The sequence below is a fragment of the Diadema antillarum genome, unplaced genomic scaffold (assembly GCF_040938485.1).
Source record: "Diadema antillarum isolate AM-2024a unplaced genomic scaffold, OU_Dant_1.0 scf00000049, whole genome shotgun sequence".
Lineage (NCBI taxonomy): Eukaryota > Metazoa > Echinodermata > Echinoidea > Diadematoida > Diadematidae > Diadema > Diadema antillarum.
In genome coordinates this window covers 366,243-387,014 of record NW_027270938.1, presented here as the reverse complement: position 1 = coordinate 387,014, position 20,772 = coordinate 366,243, and the positions used below count along the sequence as shown (strand labels likewise).

Below are 20,772 nucleotides of genomic sequence, written 5' to 3'. Positions count from 1 at the left end.
GTCAGCCAAACTGCTCATGCCTAAAATTTACCAAAGTGGTGACCCTTGTGTTCATGTGCTGTTCAATTGTGGATATTTTGAATGGTGGGTACAAAAATCTCAAGATTTTTTTGCCCCAGCATTCACACACACAACATGGTGCCAATTATTGCACTGTTTCTAAAATTATCGAGATAGTTCCGAAATGAGATTTCCTGGAATTTTGATCATGATGTTGATCATGCTATTTAGTGGGATTCTTATGTCCACACAGGTAAAAATTTTAAGATTTTTGGATAACAATGCACATTTTCAGATTTGTATCCAGCCAATTTGTGTCAGTTTGAATTCAGAGACAAAATAGAATGCTTTCCTGAATAATCATACAACAGTGCTCAAGTGTGGAGAAGGGTACTGTATTTCCCATGAAAAGCAATCACATTACATAATAAATTGGTAAACTTCTCCATCAGGCTGCACCCATACAATTTTTTCCTTGAAGACAAGTGGATATTTAGAGCTGTAAAGTAAAACTAACCAAAAGTTAGGGGGAAAAAAAGAATCAATTAAAATCTTTGGGATTTCAACACCCCCACTATCAATTCTGGGATATGGGGGGGGGGGGGGGGGGGGGGGGGGGGGGATCCCAAACCTAGCTGGCTGGTCTTTCCATCATATCTGCCAATGCCATTTTAACAGGACAGCATCGGTAAATACTGCCCTCTTGTGGTTGTGGCTATGAAAGTTGAGTACTTTATGAAGGGTTTGAAGTAGACCCTGAAAAATAAAAGAGATCTACACAGTAAGCTTCAGTGGCTGAAAAAGACAAGATGCAGCAGCAGTATTTCAATTAACCCTCTGCATGCAATATAGATTTCCTGTCCATAGGTATGTGTGTGAAATCTGTGCATATTTGATTCCTAGGCACAGAAAGGGTTAAAGACTGCTAGTAATAGTTTGTGGTGCTAACATTAGTGGCTAAGACATTTATATATTTCAGGGGTAAAAGCCGTCAAAGAGAAAATGTTTAGAATATAACATTTAACAGAATTTCACAAATATTTGTTTCCATGAAAAGCACACATTTCCTCTACTTGCTACTGAAATAAGGGAAGGCAAATATTACTCTCTATGCCTTCAAATTGAGATAGATTGTGGTCTTGTACTGTCCTACTTTTTTTTTCTAAATTCTGTGCTATTGTGATATCATAAATTGATTGTCAAGTACCAAAGTGGAGATGGTAGCACATAAAATTAAAGATAGAGTTTCAAATTTAAAGCTTCTGAACAGATTGTACAACTCTCCTAAAATTTCCACCGAGTCTTTCCTCATTTACTGACTTCACAGACAGCTTGGGATACCTCTCCATTGAAATAAGTTGGTGACTGTCTCTTCACTACCTAATGCTACAAATTATGGCTTGAGCTAGAGAGGGTCTGTGTAATTTTGGCAACAAGCTCGTATCAGACTAACAGAAGCTCAAGGAAAACAGCCAATTCTCTGATGCCAACTGTCACAATACTGTAATTTGCTGACAATTGGGAGGTGTCAATTAAGCAAAAGATGTATTGTTGTCAAGTTCACAACGTACCAAAAAGGAAAATAAAACGAGATCTAAATGTATACAACTTTTTATCATAACAATTGGACAGCCATGCCGTGCAAACTTACCAAAGTAATTAAACTTACCAAAGTAGGCACTATATTGATGAATGCATGCATTGAACTATTTGACAATAAACATCTGGCCAATATCAGCCCTCTGTAAAGTAGCATAAAACTTTACTTGTGACTGGAGTTTTTCCCACACAGAATGTATTACAGGGATGCCAAGTTCAAAAAATTTTTATGAGTGAGATTTTCATGACTCGGCATCTCAGCGAGCGAATGTGCACGCGAGCGATGGTGTGGGAGGGGTTTTTTCCCCCCTATGGCCTCTCACGGTAGGGAGCTTTTTCAATTTTTAGCTCTTAATGGAATAATGGTGCGATCAGGTGCATACTTAAGTGACTATTTTTTTACTTATTTTGAAAGACAGAAGGAAAATATACCTTCAATTGCAACTATCACCTCAATCTTTTGAGCCATGCTTATTATTATAGGCCCAAGTTGCAGACTTCGCCCGATGCGTGAGAAAAATGAGTGCCATGCGTGAGATCTGTGAGACAGACCCTAGAGCGTGAGACTTGGTAGCTCTGGTATTATTCTACTGCCTCTCCCCCCCCCCCCCCCCCACCAATACACATACATAAAGGAAGTAAAAAGACAAAAAGTACAGACACAGCTGGTTCATCATACAACTCATATCTAGACTTATCCTCCTTCTCCTAGCACAGATGGCATAGATCACATGATGATCAGTCAGGAAAGGACATTCTCACCTCCGAGAAAATTGCCAATTTGGAGACCAAGGTTGAGGCTGATTTATTACTTATACCACTGAGATGCCATCTTGGAAAAGTCTGTCCTTAATTCAGCTTCTTCTTCCACCCTCCATTCACACAAGTACACATACATATTTTTTTCCATTTTTTTTTTCAATATACGCTCAAGCATGTACACACATGCGTGCGCTCACACACACATACACACACACTTTAACAAATTAATATTTCCATGCCTATTTCACACCAACATCTGCCAACTATTAATATTTGACAACTAGCCAAGGCTATACAAAATGCATTGCATGCGAAGAATATTTCCCTTTACCTGCCAGACAAGACAATGTGCTGTTGCCAGCCACACCTTGAAATAAAATAGGCCTTTGTGAGCCTTAGCACTATAAGTGTACCACAGAAACCAAAATAATTACAAATATTTAAAAAAAAATCACAGGAAAATATTAAAAAGGCAAATTTGTATAACATCTAGCTAGCTACAGCTGATGTAGAACTTCATTTCGTTGGAGGTTGAATATTTTTTCCATAGTTAAAAATACTGTCTTTGTTTGAGAAGACTCCTTATAGGCATGTACCGTTTGGTAGTCTTAAAGGATTATGTTAATTGAGTTGACGGGCACCTGAGCACAGTTTTAGCATTTAAAAGAATAATCAATATGAATTTAAACTTTCAGAATTAAAAAAATGAGTCCATTCACTTTTCTACCAGCATAAAACATATTCCATCTTTTGTATTTGGTGACTTTAATTGGCTACGTGGTAGCATCCTTGTATTGTGTCCACAGATAATTTGATGTATCTGGACTGGACATCAGCCATGGAGCAGGAATGACTGTACCTTCTATCTGCCACTCGTTGACCATCTTCTTGTCCTTAGGGTTAGCCACAGTGTGTCCACCCTGGAATGATGACCACTTATAGTCTGGGAGTAGCAGCTCTTGCAGCTCATCGACCTGGGTTCGACGTTGCCGACCGTGGTCAGTGGACACTTCATCAGCGCGTACCTCTTGGAGGCCAATAAAGTCAATGTTGGATGCCTTGATCTGTAGACAAGAGACAAATTATGTGAAATGAAGACTAAATAAATGAGCTTTTACAAGAAACAAGCAAAAAATCGGTTTAATACTGGAAAACCAGAAGCATTCATGGTATAAAACTTTCGCAAACTGGAGCCAAGGGCCTTTTTTGTGGCATGAAACTTTCGCGAATTGCCACTGGTTTTCAGGGCACTGTGTAGACAAAAATTTCACATGCACTTTCGTTTTGCGAATCTTGGCTCCTCGTGAAATTCATGGAAGTTTCATGCACGCAAATGTTTCAGGTTTTACAGCATTCAAAAGTGATTGTACATGGTAATGACTGTCTCGGATCTCTACAGTTTGAAACTGACTTCAGTCGCATGATTTCTACGGCTTTGATGCAGTACATGCACAGTACCTAAGCCACCCAAAATCCTTCTCAGTGGTTTGATGCTCTCTGCACGTACAGGTACCATGCACAGAATTCATTATTTCAGTGTTTGATCCTCAAAGTGCATGCACTTTGAGGAATACGTAATGTGAAAGTCCAACAAACATACATCCAGCCTTTTCTAATTAGATAGTGACCTGTGAGAGGAATTAGAGCAAGCTACAGGAAACCAAAGAATAGGGGGCTGTGTATCCATGGCGACGAGGGAATATGAGATGATAGAGAGATGCAGAGATGAGATGAGTAGCTGATACTCCTAGGAATGCACACCATGACCGAGAGGTAGGATAACAGATGGACTTTGATTCCACACAGGGTCAAGGTACAAGTATTCCTAATCATGGTGATAACTGAAGCATGCAGCCCTGAGATTAAACACTACAGTGTTTGCTTCATATCATAGTACAAGACCCGTTTACAGTGCGGGGCTGGGCCGAGCCCAGCCTCAATTGCGAGGCCGGGCCCCGCAATTTTGTCCGTTTACACTGCCGGGCTCGGCTGTGCTTTTGATTCAAACCTTTCAATATTTTGTCGTAGTGGCACTCTGCTTGTAAACAAATGCAATTTGGTATTGTCTGGTTTTCAGACCCTTTGCCGAATGAATTCCGTTAGGGCAAAGGCCTTTGCCGAAGGAAAGAATCCTTTGCAGGACAGAACCACCTTAAACTATACTAGTTTTCGACGTTGAGGGGGTTAATATCCTGAATAGCGAAAGATACAGGCAGAGGGTTTGGAAGCCAGACTAAAATTGGCCGCGCAATTGGCCGCGCATTTGGCCCAGTTTGCATTTACACCAAAAAAAGGCCGGGCTCGGCCACGGCTCGGCCGCGGCCGAGACCACCTCCAGAACGCGGCCAAATGCGAGGCCAATTTTGGCCTCGCATTTGGCCTTTTGCGCATTTACACTGAAGCGGGGCTGGGCCGCGGCCGAGCCTCGCACTGTAAACGGGGTCCTAGTAATACTTGGCATTTCTTGCACCTTCCATCTGTCACTTGGTTTCCTTCTCTATTTCTTACCAACATGATTTCTCAATATAAACAGAATTCCACTGGCCAAGCAATGATATCTTGACATATATATCTGTGAACTTTGAGCTGAACAGGTCTCAAAGCTTTTGGAAGAAATAGATAAAATTCCTTCATAGATCTGACTCACAGCTTTCTTTTGCAATTTGGTACAGACAATGTGCTTTTCAAAGAAACAATCACAAGTTGTTGTACATAAATGGCTGAACTTTGCCTTCCAAAGTGAGGCATTTGTTAGGTTTACATGTGTAAAAGCTAAATAAACATGTTAAAAAAGCTACCACAATGGAAAGTATACATGTGGCTATGTGGGATAATACAGAAATGACATAGCTGCCCACACAAATCAATTTGACAAAATGTAATTACGCAAAAATACAATTGCATATACATATTTATATACATATATCATTTTTCACTAAACAAAAAAAAACCTCTATATGTGCATTGCATATTGTGAAATGCAAGTGATACCATAGTAATATTTTCATGAATGGTTTTCCCCAATCTTGATGAAAGCTTCAAGCTAATGACAAAAAAAAAGAAAAATTCTCAATGTCATAAAAGTAGCACTGCCTCTCCTTTTAAATAAAGTCATCATCTCACCCTTCTTTTATACACAAATACAAACCAGTTTCTCGCCAATGTTTGCTTAAGTGCAGAAAGATGTTATCATATAACATTCACTTCATACAATGTTCATGATCCTGTAGTTTTTAGCTAGACAATGACATACTGTGACATACAGCATTTCTACTGATAAGAAGGGGTATTAAAGGCTGACCTTTTCAACCAAAATAGCTTCATGTTGATCATCTCATTCTAGTTTGGCAATTTTGGTTCTCATAACAATGGTCTTCTTTTATTATCTGTTTTCTAGTGACCCCCCTTTTCATTAATAAGATTCAACTGTTAGAGCAAATAACAATCACGCAACATTCTTTGCTGATGAGAGAAGTATATGAACAATGGAAAACATATATAAGCCACCTGCCTACAGTATAAAAGGCCAAGACATGACCTTTGTGTATGGAATGGCTCCTGTCCTCCTGTCATTAAAGTTGACTATTGCTCCCTGGGCACTGAAACAAGACAGGAGCTGAATGACCACATGGATTGAAAATCAAATGTCAACTTTTATTGCATCTGATGATCTGTAACAATAGAATAGATATGTGTCTGTCTATGTGCGTGTGTGTGTGTGTGTGTGTGTGTGTGTGTGTGTGTGTGTGTGTGCATGTGTGTGTCTGGCTGTATATATGTATGTGCGTATGAAGTAACATGGTCTCTACATCATCTACATCTTTATGCAGGGCTCCACACTAACTTTTATTTTTGGTGGCCCAAAGGCAAACATCCGACCTTTTTTGGTGGCCCGATCAGGCCACCAAATTCTTCATTTCTGAAATTTGGGTGGCCCGACGTGCGTTTTTGGTGGCCCCGGGCCACTGGGCCACCGTTATGTCTCTACATGTGTGTCTCATACCACATTCACATTGCATACTTGTCCTGTGCAGTATCGCTGTGTACTGAGACAGGTGGCAATGTGAATGCACGCCTCCGAAAGTCTTATTACTGTGTACTGAGACAGGTGCAATGTGAATGCACACCTCCGAAAGTTCTATCGCTATGTACTGAGATGGGTGGCAATGTGAATGAATGCCTCCAAAACAAACTAAACTTGGTGAAGTTTGTCGTGGTATACTAGGCCTTGTCAAATAAAAAATTGATATCAGGCTGTGTCCCATTACATCACCGGTACCCGACCTGAGTTGTACTGAATCTGGTGGCAATGTGAATGCATCTCGGTACATTTCCATTGCAAATAGTTTGAAAGGTCAAACATGTTGCAGTTTACGATATTGAGGGGGCCAGTTGGTTTTTAGAAAAGACGATCTTAGAATATTAGAACATAGTGAACATTGCAACTGATTGACAAATTGCCCTGCATCGACGTAAATAAGCACTGAATTGATCAGTGTTTTAGTAGCAGCCATGATAAAAAATCATGGGCGTACATACTCGAGCGGGCTCGAGTATGTACGCCCATGATTTTTTTATCATGGCTACTACTAAAACACTGATCAATTCAGTGCTTATTTACGTCGATGCAGGGCAATTTGTCAATCAGTTGCAATGAAAGCATCTCGACGGAAGAATTTCATGAATTTGAATAGTGAACATTGTTGTTAACTCTGAAATCGATTAGAATAAGATGTGTAAAGCTGTGTGTAAAGACATAATCTACAATCAGGAAAAGGACTTATTTAAAGCCTTTTTACACTCATGTTTCTTAACCCCGTACTTTCTCTGACTCAGGACTATCGTTAGTCCCGTACCAATTTTTTCAGCTTTTTACACTCACCAATAAGTCCTGTACTAAGCTCTTATCCGGGGCTAAGGAGAAGATTTACCTTTTTACACTCGTATTTCTTAGTCCCGTACTTTCCAAACCACATGAATATTCATGATTACGCTGTGCACTGTACACGTACACGAACGCACCGGCAGCACTTGATTACCTCGTTTCTGATTGGTCAGTGGGGGTCGGACTTCATCTCCGTCGCTTAGCCCCGGATTATTTTTTCATTCTGTTTACACTCGCTTACTTGGCACCGCAATTGCGGTGCTAACCCTGCTATTTTGTTATTTTGCAGGGCCAGATAGTACGGGACTATCGGTGGGGCTAGCCCACTTTGGCAAAAACAAGTATAAACAGAAAGTGGGCTAAGGAAAGTCCGGTACCAACGGTGGGGCTAAGGCCCCCCCCCCCCCCTTAGCCCCACCGTTGGTATGGGACTTAGCAAAAATTTGCAAGTGTAAAAAGCCCTTAAGGCGTGACAGATTTAATATAGCGAGCGTTCGGCCGCGTGGGGAATGCTCGCGTTCCTCCTTTTGTTAGGGGACGCCCCTATTCCTCCTGCGTGCAGAATGGGGGGTTTAATCCCTCTATTCATCAGCCTAATGAGGGCGTTCCTTGGACGCAACAGAACGGGCTTGCTCACAAGTCGCATTCATGGCGTTCCTCTCCGCTTTAGGAACGCAAGGATTATCCCAACCACGTGCTTTCCGCGCACGGCTTCACCTTTGAAAAGAACAATTTGCGCCGGCAAGTGCACAATTCACGGTGGACGCCAGAATTCCACATCGTTCTTGCAAGTTAAAATAAATCGCGTGGCAAAAACGAGTGAGAGAAATCGCGCACTTCAGACAGTTAAACGATTGCGACTCCACATGCTCGCATACGCTACGGAGTAACATTGCACGAGTTCGCAAAATTCTCACGACTCGCAGTTTCCAAGCGTCATGAACAGGATTGGTATTCCAAAAGTTTTGCCAAAGTTTTGCGATTATTCACAAGCAATAATTCACAAGCGATAAGTTGCATTCTGGTTTACTTTTCGATGACATTAGTCAAGGCTCGACACTTACGGGGCCACCAAAAACGCGCGTCGGGCCACCGAAATTTCAGAAATGAAGATTTTGGTACGATCGGGCCACCAAAAAAGTCGGATGTTTGCCTTTACTTTCGAAAATGAACAGCGGTAACAATCGGCTCCATAAGATGCTAAAATAGATGTCAGATGTTTACTCTTAATTTTGGAAATGAATAACGGTAATATTCGACTCCGTATGATACTAAAATAAATGTCGGATGTTTGCTTATACTTTGGGAAATTAATAACGGTAAGAGTCAGCTCCGTACGGTGCTTAAATTAATGTCAGATAATTGATTTTGCCTTCGGAAATGAATAAGGATAACATTCGGCTCCGGAAGATGGTGAAATAATTGTCGAATGTTTGCTTTGACGTTCAGAAATGAATAATAATGATATTCAACTCTGTATGATGATAAAATAAATTTCTGATGTTTGCTTTTATGTTCGAAAGTAAATAGCAATAACATTCAGCTCCGGAAGATGCTAAAATAAATGTCGAATTTTTCCTTTGACGTTCGGAAATGAATCAGAGTAATATTCAATTCCGTATGGTGATTAGATAAATGTCGGATATTTGCTTTACTTTCGAAAGTAAATAGCAATCACATTCGGCTCCAGAAGATGCCAGAATAAATGTCAGATAATTGCTTTTACTTTTGGAAGTGAATAGCAGTAACATTCTGCTCAATACCATGCTAAAACAAATGTCGGATTTGTTATTCCACATGCACTGCTCGATTAATTTAAAAAAAAAACTGTTACGATTCGCTAAAGTTTGTTATTATGCCGAAGGTTCGCTTTTCTTTTTTATATAAGTTTCGAAATTTCGGACGTTATATAGCTGATACGAAAACGAAGTTTCTTACCACGAATATGATAATTTCTTTACAGATAAACGACCCACCTTTTTTTCCATTTTCGGATGAATGAACCATCTGAATATTTTTTTTTTTCCCGGAATGATGAATATCGTGCAAAGAAGTAAACGATGTCACGTTCAGAAATAAACCCATATATTCCCGTCACAGGAAAAGATTCGGCGTTTTTAATTTTCTTTTAGCCAAAAATGACATAAGTTTCGTACCATGCACGTAATTCATTCTCACATTTACGAACCTTCGGAATAATGCCACAAATGGTATTAACGAGCCCTAATACAATTTTGGATTAACACATTACATAAGGCATATCAAATTTGCGTGTTTTGCGGGTTCAGCAAAAAGAACCATCGGATTTACGAACCTTATTCTTCTTTCGGAATAATGAACATAAGGCAAAGGAAATAACGATGCCATAGGAATTCAAATTATTTTCTTGCCTCAAAGATTTTCCATACTTATTTTCCGAACTACTAACCCCCAATGCCAGACTAAAAATCCGAAAATTAAATAAGCTCTGCTTTCTGATGTTTTGTTAATCCCAGAAATTAAAAGGAACAAGTTGTGTTATTCGTTTTCAGAGTAACGTAATTAATTTAATATCCCGATAAATGCACCCTTAGAATCACAAAATTCGTGCGGTTTCGGATTAATGAATCGTATTTATTTTTCACATTAACGAATATCAATACGGCAGAGGGAATTTTCGAGAATATTATAGCGAATCTTATTTAACTTTCGCATTACAAGAACCTTACAGGTGCAACGAACATCAAAATATAAGAACGATGTCAAACTAAAAATTGAAACTGTATAGTTGCTTCAAGAATTTTACCTCCCGTCTATATTGCTTTTCCGATCTAAATCTAAAAATGAAATAAAACAAAACAAAACAAAACACGATGAAACGCGCTATTATTGCCGAACATAGAATACATCCCCATAGGTGAAACAAAATAACAACAGAAAAAGATGCAGAGAGAGAATGATGGGCGGGAGAATGGTCTAGGAGGTCGAAGATCTTTTGTGTGTGTGTGTATGTGTGTGGAATTGAATATTACATGTACATGTTGTGCACAGTCAAAGTCTGTCAAAGTGTGTCAGAGTCACGAGAAATCAAGTTTTAGTTATGCCTATAGATATAAATGTGGATTCTACAGACTCTAAAGCTACGTTTACACCATGTTCCCGGCGGCCACGTTGTATTTGCCTGAGATGCAGTGCGCTGTGGGTATACTAGTATATGCAGTTGAGACATTCTCCTGTTTCCCCCCCCCCCCCCCACCTTCGCATTCTAAGTCTTGTTCGGATCGTTCCAGTCCTCGCCCCGGCGAACTTCTATAGCTATCACACGCTGTTCTCACGGCGTCTGATCAGGCTATAGACTATCAATATTTTCCGTCCCGTCCCGCTGCGGACCGCCTCCAAGTTTTGTTAGGGTCTATTACGTGCCGTCGTGTTTCATTGCATTCATCCCATTTCATCAAGGCATACAAAATTCCTCATTAGCACCGGGACTGCCGTGGCAATTTTTTTTAACAGTTTAAGAATGTGACACGGCATCCACGGCAATCACGGCCTGTCACATTTGCCTATCTCGTCTCACAGCGTTGTTTCACGTCCGTCCCATTTTGTCCGTGATGGCCTGAAATGTGACTGCCGTGGTTGCCGTGAACATGTGTAAACGCGGCTTTTAGCTTTACATAATCCAATTCCACATCCCTTTAAACCTTAAATACGAATATTTGTACGCTATTGTCAGTAGTTCACTTTCTAAAAAGCAAAAACAAACGAACAACCAAACAAACGAACGAACAAGTAAACAAACAAAACCATGACAATCTCTTAAAATTCAGGTTCTGTTTCCGTTCAAGCTCACAACCTGATTCTTTCCCTAAACGAAACAATACAGCAGTCGTTCTTTATAGCGACGCACGACGGCGTTTACGCTCCTCCTCTGTCTTCATAAGGCGAAAGCATTCTATATGAGGAGTCAAAGAAAATCATCCAATTATAAGACGGTATCTATCATCGACCAATACGGCAGCCTGATGTGAACTTCGGTGTGTTTTTGTCCGTGCCGCAAAATGAATACGTCGGTGCGCTTTTGTGTGTCGGGTGCATCTTTAGCAAGGAGCTACAAGTTTTGTTGCTTGTAGCTCCATGGCTGTTATTGCTGCCCCAAAACAAGGGAAGCAGAAGAAAAAGGGCATACCTGCTATTAAGAAAAGCCTCTTTTAAACGAGGATGTTTCTTGCTGCTATTCCCTTCCGATTGTAAAAACTAAAGAGGGTGCTTTATAAGCAATTATGAATACCTGAATTGAAAGGACCAGAGGATACCCATTCTGTAGGCGACGTAAAAAGCATAAGGAAAGCCAATTGAGACAATTGGTGCTGGTCAGTCGTCTGCCGAGATCATGGTAATTGCATGTACAACAGTACTATAAACCATCAAAATTAATGTATACACACGAATGTAACATTAATACATATCTTTCTCATAATCTGTCACTTTGAAACACTGCATAAAATATGAAGTACCACTGACTTGGTTACTTAACTCAGCATGACATTAAAGCTTTCTAGTATCACATTATTGTGTTACGGGGGGGGGGGGCGTTTAATAAATCTGTTTGTACAGTTACGAACAACTTACGAGCGACTGGTGATCAGTTCTGATGTGCTATACTTATCAGAATTTCCATAATTCAGCACAAGAACTTATCATCAGTCACTCGTAAGTCGTTCGTATCTTTACGAACAGCTTTATGACCCCCACCCTTCACTGCGTTTCAAGCAGTGGAATATAATTATATCCTAACAAAATATAATAAGATTAAGGCATTTCGTTTTCCAGTTCACGAACTTTCGGAATAACTTTTTTATTTTGTGTGTGTGTGTGTTCTTGAATATTCATCAAAACGAACTTAATTGCATTCTATGTGATTAACGAAATTTTGGAATAATTAATTGCAGACAGAGATGAAAATGACCGTTACTGTTTCTTGCATATTTCTCAGTTTTTATGTTCACAACGATGTCCCTCGCTTTGTGATTACGTTTGGTCCATCCATCGCGTTTCCCGCAAGCTTGAAAAAGGAGCTAAAATTCACGCAAGGAGACGGGTTTTCTTCCACGAGAGACAAATCATTTGTAGAAGATGCACTGTCCTTCCCGCCTGTTATAAAGATAACCTATCATACACTATATACGGCTAGCACTGTATGTAGTACTGAAGAAATTTTTCCTGGTGAGAGTCGGTAGACTTATCCGTTCCAAGCGCGGGTAAATTAGTAAGTCTTCTCTCAGGACATTAGGTTTTACCCAGAACTTTACGGAATCCGCATATCGTCTTGCTGACCTATAAGAAAATAAGCCCAAACATTACATTTTGCCAGTTAACAAATAGCCAGGTTAATTATTGTTGCACAAGTTGTCATTATAATACGCTTTGCAAAAAGTAGGCTTACTTTCAATCTTCACTGATGAGCTCTAAACAGCCCATTACATAACCAGGGAAGAGGTATAATTACGTTCATAGTTTGAATGAGTTTTCTTAACCCGTTCCTCCCATAATTCTCCAAGAGCCTGAAATGCTCAAAAGCGAGATTCTCTTTGCAGGTCGACTTGAGAATGGACAGGTTGGTATTCCTCCTGTGCGGAAACAGTCAAGCTGTATGCCTATTATGACAGTATCCCCTTTCCATGGTCAACTACAATACCATGTGCCATCAAACAATGAAAGTATCGATCGGGCACCAGGTATAGGTATGAATAGACATTGCGCTAATGGGCTCACAAACTCTTTTGTTGTACACAAGAATATTGTCACTGGAGGCAAGTATCTACTGAGCTGAGCCTCTATCGCTGTGTACATCTTAATTCGAGTTTTATTGCGAAAGAAGCACATATACGCGAAGTTAGTAACGGCAATGCACAAAACACAAAAATCTTGAGAGCTTTTGAAAGAGCGGGATCCGAAACATGGACCCGTTTCTAGACACTGTACGTTTTAAATTTGATATGAAAAAAACAAACGCATATTCCCCAAAGTGCATGCAAATTTGCGATTTAAATTGAAGTGCGTTGCTGTGAAGATATGCGTGTGAATTCGTATGATTCTGTCGAGATAATTTTTCAGTGCCGACTGAGTTGAAAGAGGATGTGTGATTTTCCTTCCCTAAGTCGCCATATTTTTATTTGTTTTGCTTACATTAACGTTTCTATTGCCATACTCTGAAAATGAATTGTTCTCGCGCTCCGATTCGCAACATTACCGCTCTGTGATGTACGGCGCGGGCCAGTCTGAAATAAAAACAAGAAAAATTGTTAATCCGGAAACGACATCTTTCGGATTACTAACCTTCGTAAAGATAAACATCTTTCCATCGTCGAACTCATTAACTTTGGACTGAGATTTAAACCTTCGGAATAGCGAACTACAGTAACAATAATTTGCTACTATTTTTTTCATCGACATTTCGTGAAGCACGATGCGTTTCGGTAGTTTGAAACGTGTTAATGTTGCGATGTCTTTCCCCTGCTAGTGCAGACTAAGTTCAATCATGGCGAAAGTTCCGTTACGAAATAAAAAATGATTCAAGTCTTTTCAACAATAACACGCTTCGGTTTATAGTTTTAATGCGTTTAAACGCAGTTTTTAGTTTCGTACAAAAACCGCAAGTCTTTTCTGCAACGCTCTTGCGTTTTAGATACAGCGTTGCTTGTGATTTGATGGACTTGCATTTGACTATTAGAATCAGTGTTTAAACGCAATTGAGTTTAAGTTTCTTACAATTTTCTAGTGTCGGATGATTATGAAATGCAAGTCTTTTCAGCGTTCCGTGTTTGATGGACTTGCATTTGATTTTGGGGGTTGCGTTTAATTCTTAATTTTGCGTAAGAAGTAAAAAATAATGCAGGTCTTTTCAACAATAACTCACTTCCGTAGATGTTTAGAGATGCGTTTAAACGCAGTTTCTTATAATTTCGTACAAAAAGTATGTCTTTTCTGCAATGCTCTTGCGTTTAAATACAGCGTCGCGTGTGATTTGATGGACTTGCATTGGATTTTTAGAATCGCGTTGAAACGCAACTGAGTTTTAAAGAAGTTCCCTACAATTTTCAAGTTTCGTATATCAAACGCAAGTCTATTCAGCGTTCCGCGTGATGACATGGACTTACAATTGCATTTGATTTTCAGAGCTGCGTTTAATTTTTAATTTTGCATACGAAAAAACACAAAATAATGCAAGACTTTTCAACAATAACGCACCTCCGTAGATGTTAAGAGATGCTTTTAAACGCAGTTTCTCTATAGTTTCTTACGAAAACCTCAAGTCTTCCATGCAACGCTCTTGCGTTTGAATACAGCGTTGCGCGTGATTGATGGACTTCATTTGATTTTTAGAGTTGCGTTTCAACGCAATTGAGTTTCAGGTTCATACAACTATTTTCTAGTTTCATACTATATCAAACGCAAGCCTTTTGGCAGCAACGCACTTGCGTTTATGTGCAAAGTTGCTCGTGATTTGATACACCTGCATTTAATTTTCAGCTGCATTTAATTACATGTAGTTGCATTTGATTAATTTTCTAAAAACGGGCCCAGGTTTCTATTAACGCTTCGGAATAATTAACGTTAGAATATTCAGATAAACAGAAACACCTACACGTGTATTTCATGTTCTGATAATGATTTTCTGCTAGGACCTTTATGTGTACAAAGTTTTTGCGTTTTGAGAATAACGAGCAGAAAAGGGGGAAAGTGAACTGCTTTGGTGGGTAGCCAACTACATGTAATTCTCCAATGTAAATGAATGTATGCCCTTTCATTTCTGGCGTACAAGACAATAATTATGGACGCATGGCGCGAACGCTACCACGCCATACACTAGGAAATTACCGATTAGAAATGCAGCGAATCAGAGCGGGAAAACAATTTATTCTTTTTTAAGAGAATGGCGATAAGATTTTGAGCGAAAAATTATGTCGACTTAGACGAGGGAATAAACACGTATTTCAGCTCAGTTGGCACTAAAAAATCAGGTCGACTTACGCGAGTTGTCGACTTATAAATGTCGACTAAGACGAAGAAATTTTCAAGGAATAACAAGACAAAAATCGGGACTTTTTTATCGTGTCGACTTAAGCAATGTCGAGGTTTACTCTACTAAAGCTCCATAGTTTCAGCAGAGCCAGATGTGTATGTACCTCCCTGGTTTCAGGAAGGAGGTACTAGGCGAGCTCGCCTGGTACCTCCTTGGTTTCAGGTGCAGGGAGCTCTCATCAGCTAGCTCTCGCCAACTACAGCACGTGTCTCCAACAGCATGCACGTATCACACAGCACAGGGTTACTAATACATGTACTATACATAGCCCCTCTTCCCTCCCAGGCCCCATGCAATTGACACGATGTTTACGACCCATTCAGCGCGTACGCAAATTCCTTTACCCTGCGGTTTTTGCCTGGCGGCAAACCTGCTTTGAAGTTCCTGGAAATTTCCACCAGCTTGTTGCCTGGCTGGCACGGCCATGGGTGTCAAGTTTCCGTCAATCTACCTAGCTATTGTGAATGTTTTTCTTATACACTTGTCACTTCATTACACACATTTTGCTTCACCTGAGAAGCTGCTTACAAGAGTGGTCTCACGCTCATGTAAGGGGAACAAATACTATATTTCGGATACTATTTCAGATACTTCTTGATTACGCCTCTCATCGACGCAAATTAAGGTAATCACAGCGTTACTAACGCGTAATAGTGCAATGCCTTTCGTGGTTTCATTTGTTTGCTAGTTTGTCCGTTTTTTAAGCTTCCATGAAATCAACTGTGTAAGTGTTAAGCACAAGACAAAGGGAAGACTTAATCCGGGCGTTCCCGAACGCTGGCTACATGGAGCGATGGCTTCGTGGTCGATTGGGTGCAGTGAAGTTGACGCTATTGTGTTCGAAACAAAGGCACTAAACAAAAGACTTTTAAGCTGGCGTTCCCGGAACGCGGACGGCATGGGCGCATGCCAAGCTCGTGCCAAGGTGGCTACTTAACAGATAAGAAGGCATGCCGGACGCGGGCGAACGCTCGTGAGATAAAATCTGTCACGCCTAAGTTGACTGACACTTTATGAACATGTCACTTCTTAAATCCCTGTGTAATCATGCACTTGTATGGAACAGAACATAACACTATCAAATATTAGAGGAAACAGAGAGATATCAATGAGAAAAGGGAAGGGGATTTCACATTTTATTTTCAATGTACACATAGTTGCCTACACACTTGCCAAGCTTGGAAGCAGCTGGCTTTTGAAATTTGACGCACGACTTCTCAGGGCCCAACTGTCATCTTTATCCATCCATGATAAGCTGCTAATTTGTCAGTCATCACATTTCATGAGAATTAAGAATTATTTGTCATTGACAGGTCTGCTGCTGGTCTGCTGGTCTGTAAAATGTCAATCCAAAATCAAATCTGCATTGTTTTCTTGCAGGCAAAATAAATGCAATTGAATTGAAGTGGGTCACACATACTAAGGACACGATATAGGCTGTAACAACATTGTTCTCTGGAGTGGAGAAGCTTCCTGTTAAAGGTTACCTGTTTGGGATTCACCAACTGTTCCTACTGAATCCATCACCTTCTTCCAATTACCTATGAGGATCATCATTCACCTCTGTGAGGGGGGGGGGGGGGATTCTAATCCCTTCCTTGAATCTCTGCTATCGCCTGTATTTATAGTGCACACTGAGTGCATTGACTTCTTGGAATCCACAAGGCCATTGCCAAGGCTCTTTGGTTCAGCTGGGGGGGAACCAGTGGCAGATTACATTTGACAGCCCGATAAATCATCCAATGATCTGACCAACCTGCCATATTGCCAATATGGTAAGTCTGACCAGTAGTTACAGATGTGCCAAACTTTGTTTAGTCTTGGGTGCCAGGCTGCTTCACAAGGAGAGGACCCTCACCGATGATAAAAGGCCGACAAGCACTTGAGGTACCTCAGCGGTCCTCTAGAAAATCACTGAGAGTGAATCACCACTCTCTATGTTCATGCTGACTTTGATAGATTGGTAAAATCATGGACCCTACACAAAAATCAAACAAACAGAACAGCAGGAGCTTCTTCAAAAGCAGGCCACCCCCCCCCCCCCCCCATGAAACTATAGACTTTTAAAGCTATCATGTTTTAGTGAAATGGTGGAAACAATCATGCCTGCACAAATTCCACAAAGCAATGATGACATTACCTATATCTTCTATTATATTTCTTCTGATGTCTCATGAATTTATATAGATATTTTCAAATTATACTTTGTTTTAACAATTCATCAACACTAACTCCACCTTTTCATAGTCTTCATTGCCAAATAATTTCAATTCCAAAAGAGTTGATATGCCTCGGGATATCATGCTTGAATTCATGTCAAAGAGAAAATATAGTCAGGATTTGAGTGTAAGCAAATTGGATGGTAGTGATATCACTGTTCTGGAAAAAAAATCTAAAACAACCTTTAAAATTTCACAATTTTCTTATTTTGTCTTATACTTTTAACTAAACTGTCCATGTTGTCATAGGTGAAAACAGATTTCACATGAACTTTCACATTCAACTTTTCACATCAACTTTTATATGATATAATGAAGGCCTGAATGAACATCATATTTAGGCCTAATAGCTAAATTTTACAATCATTTTTCTACAAAGGATAACGAATTACAACTCTTTTTTTATCCATGTGAAAAAAGAAGAACATATGTGCATGGAATATTTCTGTGCAAGTTTTTGGGAGACTTGTGAGGTCATGATATACCGTAAAACATGATATTTTTGCGACATGAAATTTTTGCGAATTGGGGCTGACGGTCTTTTGTGCGGCATGAAATTTTCGCGAGTTGCCTCTAACATTCAATACATATAGTGTAGACAAGAACTTTCGTGTGCATTTTAATTTCGTGAAATTCGCGAAATTAAAATGCACGCGAACATTCCTCATTTTACAGTAACTACCTCAGCTAATTTTCACACAACAGTGGTTCAGACAGCAGTTTATGGCAGTTCTCAAATCGCCGAGGATCACATCCAAGCAATGGCAGAAGGCTATGAATATGGTATTGATATATGCTCACAAGATGTAAATTCATACAGCTTCAATGCAGAGTAACATTGCAGTAATACAGAATTTTGTGAAAATCCATGGAGCAGGTTGACATGCATTAATTTTGTTGCTGATGACTTGCATTTAATAGACATCTCCATGAATTCAGAACAGAAGAAAATTGGAATAATCTCACACCCGAGGACATTTGGCGTTAACAGCTGCTGCTGGGTTAAATGCAAGACAGTGTCATCGTGATTTGTAGGTGTAAGCCAGTTCGCAATTCTACTTTGCGGATGAGCAGAAAAAGGTCATTGGTACCAAAACGCATGATTGTTTTTAAATTCACGGAGATAAGCATCTGTCATATAATGATTATTCATGCAATCCTTGTACATGATATTTGCCATTACATCCACCTGACTGCAAACCTGGTATTTGGCATTACGAATATAAACATGTTTTAATGCAGTCAGTACAAAACAAAGAAATGGATGCTTCCCCGAGGGTTGTTTGACGGACCATTCTGGTCACCTGGTCTCGCTGTGCAAGATCATTATTGTTTAACATGAATTCCATAAATTGTTACTCCGGGCAAACTTACCGGTACGCATTATGTTGCTTTGAATATGAGTGAAGTGCCTAACCAACTAAGAAAATAGAAAGGTCATTTGTACCAACGTGCACATGAGCTAATTACGAACTGGCTTATTGTAGCTCAACTTGCCAAAGAAGAAGAAAAAGAAGAAGAAAAAGAAGAAGAGGGATGACAAAGAAGAGACAAGGAAAGACTGGAAGAAGCATTTGGGTGAGACCATACATGTACATGGCTGCAATAAAGATCACTGTATGGCTAATATGAGTGTCTGATGGCAGAACTTTATCATGAAGATTTGGGCAAGGAGGTTCAAGAGTTGGAATTCTAACTGGCTATAAGTATTCATTCAAACAGCTGTCAGTTTTCTAGGGATGCACAAAAGAATTCCACAGTTCCACTTTGCACATGAGCAGAAAAAGGTCATTTGTACAATCAGGGCCCTGTTTTATCAAAAGATAAATTTAACGTTAAGTCAAAATAATCTATGATTAACCTCTCAAATCAACTCTAAGTCCACTTAATCTATGATTAACTTCCAAATCCACTTGAAGTCCGTCTTATCAAGACACCCAGAGTTGACATCAACTCCAACTTCCTAAAAAATCAACACATAAGTTTTCTCAACTGCTCCAAATCTATGATTAACTTAACAGGTGATAAATATCAACTTTAAGTAGAAACAGTCTAGGTAGACTCAATTGTAAGGCAATTTACAGAAGAAAGATGACTGTCACACTTTCCTAGTCTAGCTGGGGTCTTGTCACAAATGTTTGTCTGTTAAATGCTAACCTTTCTCTAACATTTAGTTGCGTTTCTTTCATGTAATTATGGTCTTTTCCTTGCATGAAATTCACGATCGGCACGCATTGCTTACGCGACTGCTGCATGCAAACACCCTCGACAGCAGTCGCAATCCCAGCCTGCGCGCCCGGCGCCTCGGCACGCCATCCGCCCGCCAATCAAGCTATCGCCAGCAAACAAGTAACCGAGTACAGTACTGGAACTGGAACCGCGTCTGTGTGTAATGCATATCTTGCCAAAGTAAAGAACCCATATGCGAGGAAACCAGTGATTTCTGACGTGCGTAGGCCTACATAGAGCTAGTTCGGCAATAGATACTAATTATTAAGAGTTTAGTAGGCATATACAGAAAATAAAGAGTTTAATTCTATTCTATATAGCACCGAGTACGACAGTAACTTGAGCTCCAGCTTAACGTTAGGCCCAACTGGTTATAGATAACGTTCAGCGAGTCGTTTGTACTTAACGTAACACGTAGTGGCGTACTGCTGATTAGAGCGTCTAAGTCATTCTAGAATTTCGACATGTTGATGATGTAGACTTGCGATCTATTCTTTACAAAGCCGATCTGCGCCGTAGAGGTAAAAACAAGCTACTGTAAGCACCACACTCTCACAAGTTTCCGTAATCCTACACGTAAACACACAGGACTTCAGCCTATTGAATTAAGACTTGAAGTAATCCTACGTATGTGCGGAATCTTTACAGTACACGCGTACGCAGATTTTCGATGAGCTCGGGATGTGCTAGATCTATCGACCTACTTTTTTCAATACAACGCAAAACAGCGTATTTTGCGGTTTTGTTGCAAACTTAATACTTCTAATTCAGCGGCTGTATAGCGCTAATAATACTGCGTCGCACTAGCATACTACGAATCCGTGGCCATGGCAAACAATCATGTTTTTGTTGTTTGTTTTGCTTAATGTATTGTTTTGTTTTTAAGCAGACAGTACCGGAAACCAGCCTCGTCCTGTGTTTTTAGTTTTGACTAAATCAATAATTAAGTCATGGTGATGAGCTATAACTATAATCGACTATTAAGTCTCTTCGTAAAACGGAAACTTGCAGTTGAT

The 20,772-nt window shown here is 39.9% G+C and overlaps 1 pseudogene; it reads right to left on the bottom strand.

Annotated features, from left to right (window-relative positions):
• The window catches only part of LOC139715430 (uncharacterized), a 104,323-nt pseudogene that overhangs the window by 23,877 nt on the left and 59,674 nt on the right, over positions 1 to 20,772 (bottom strand).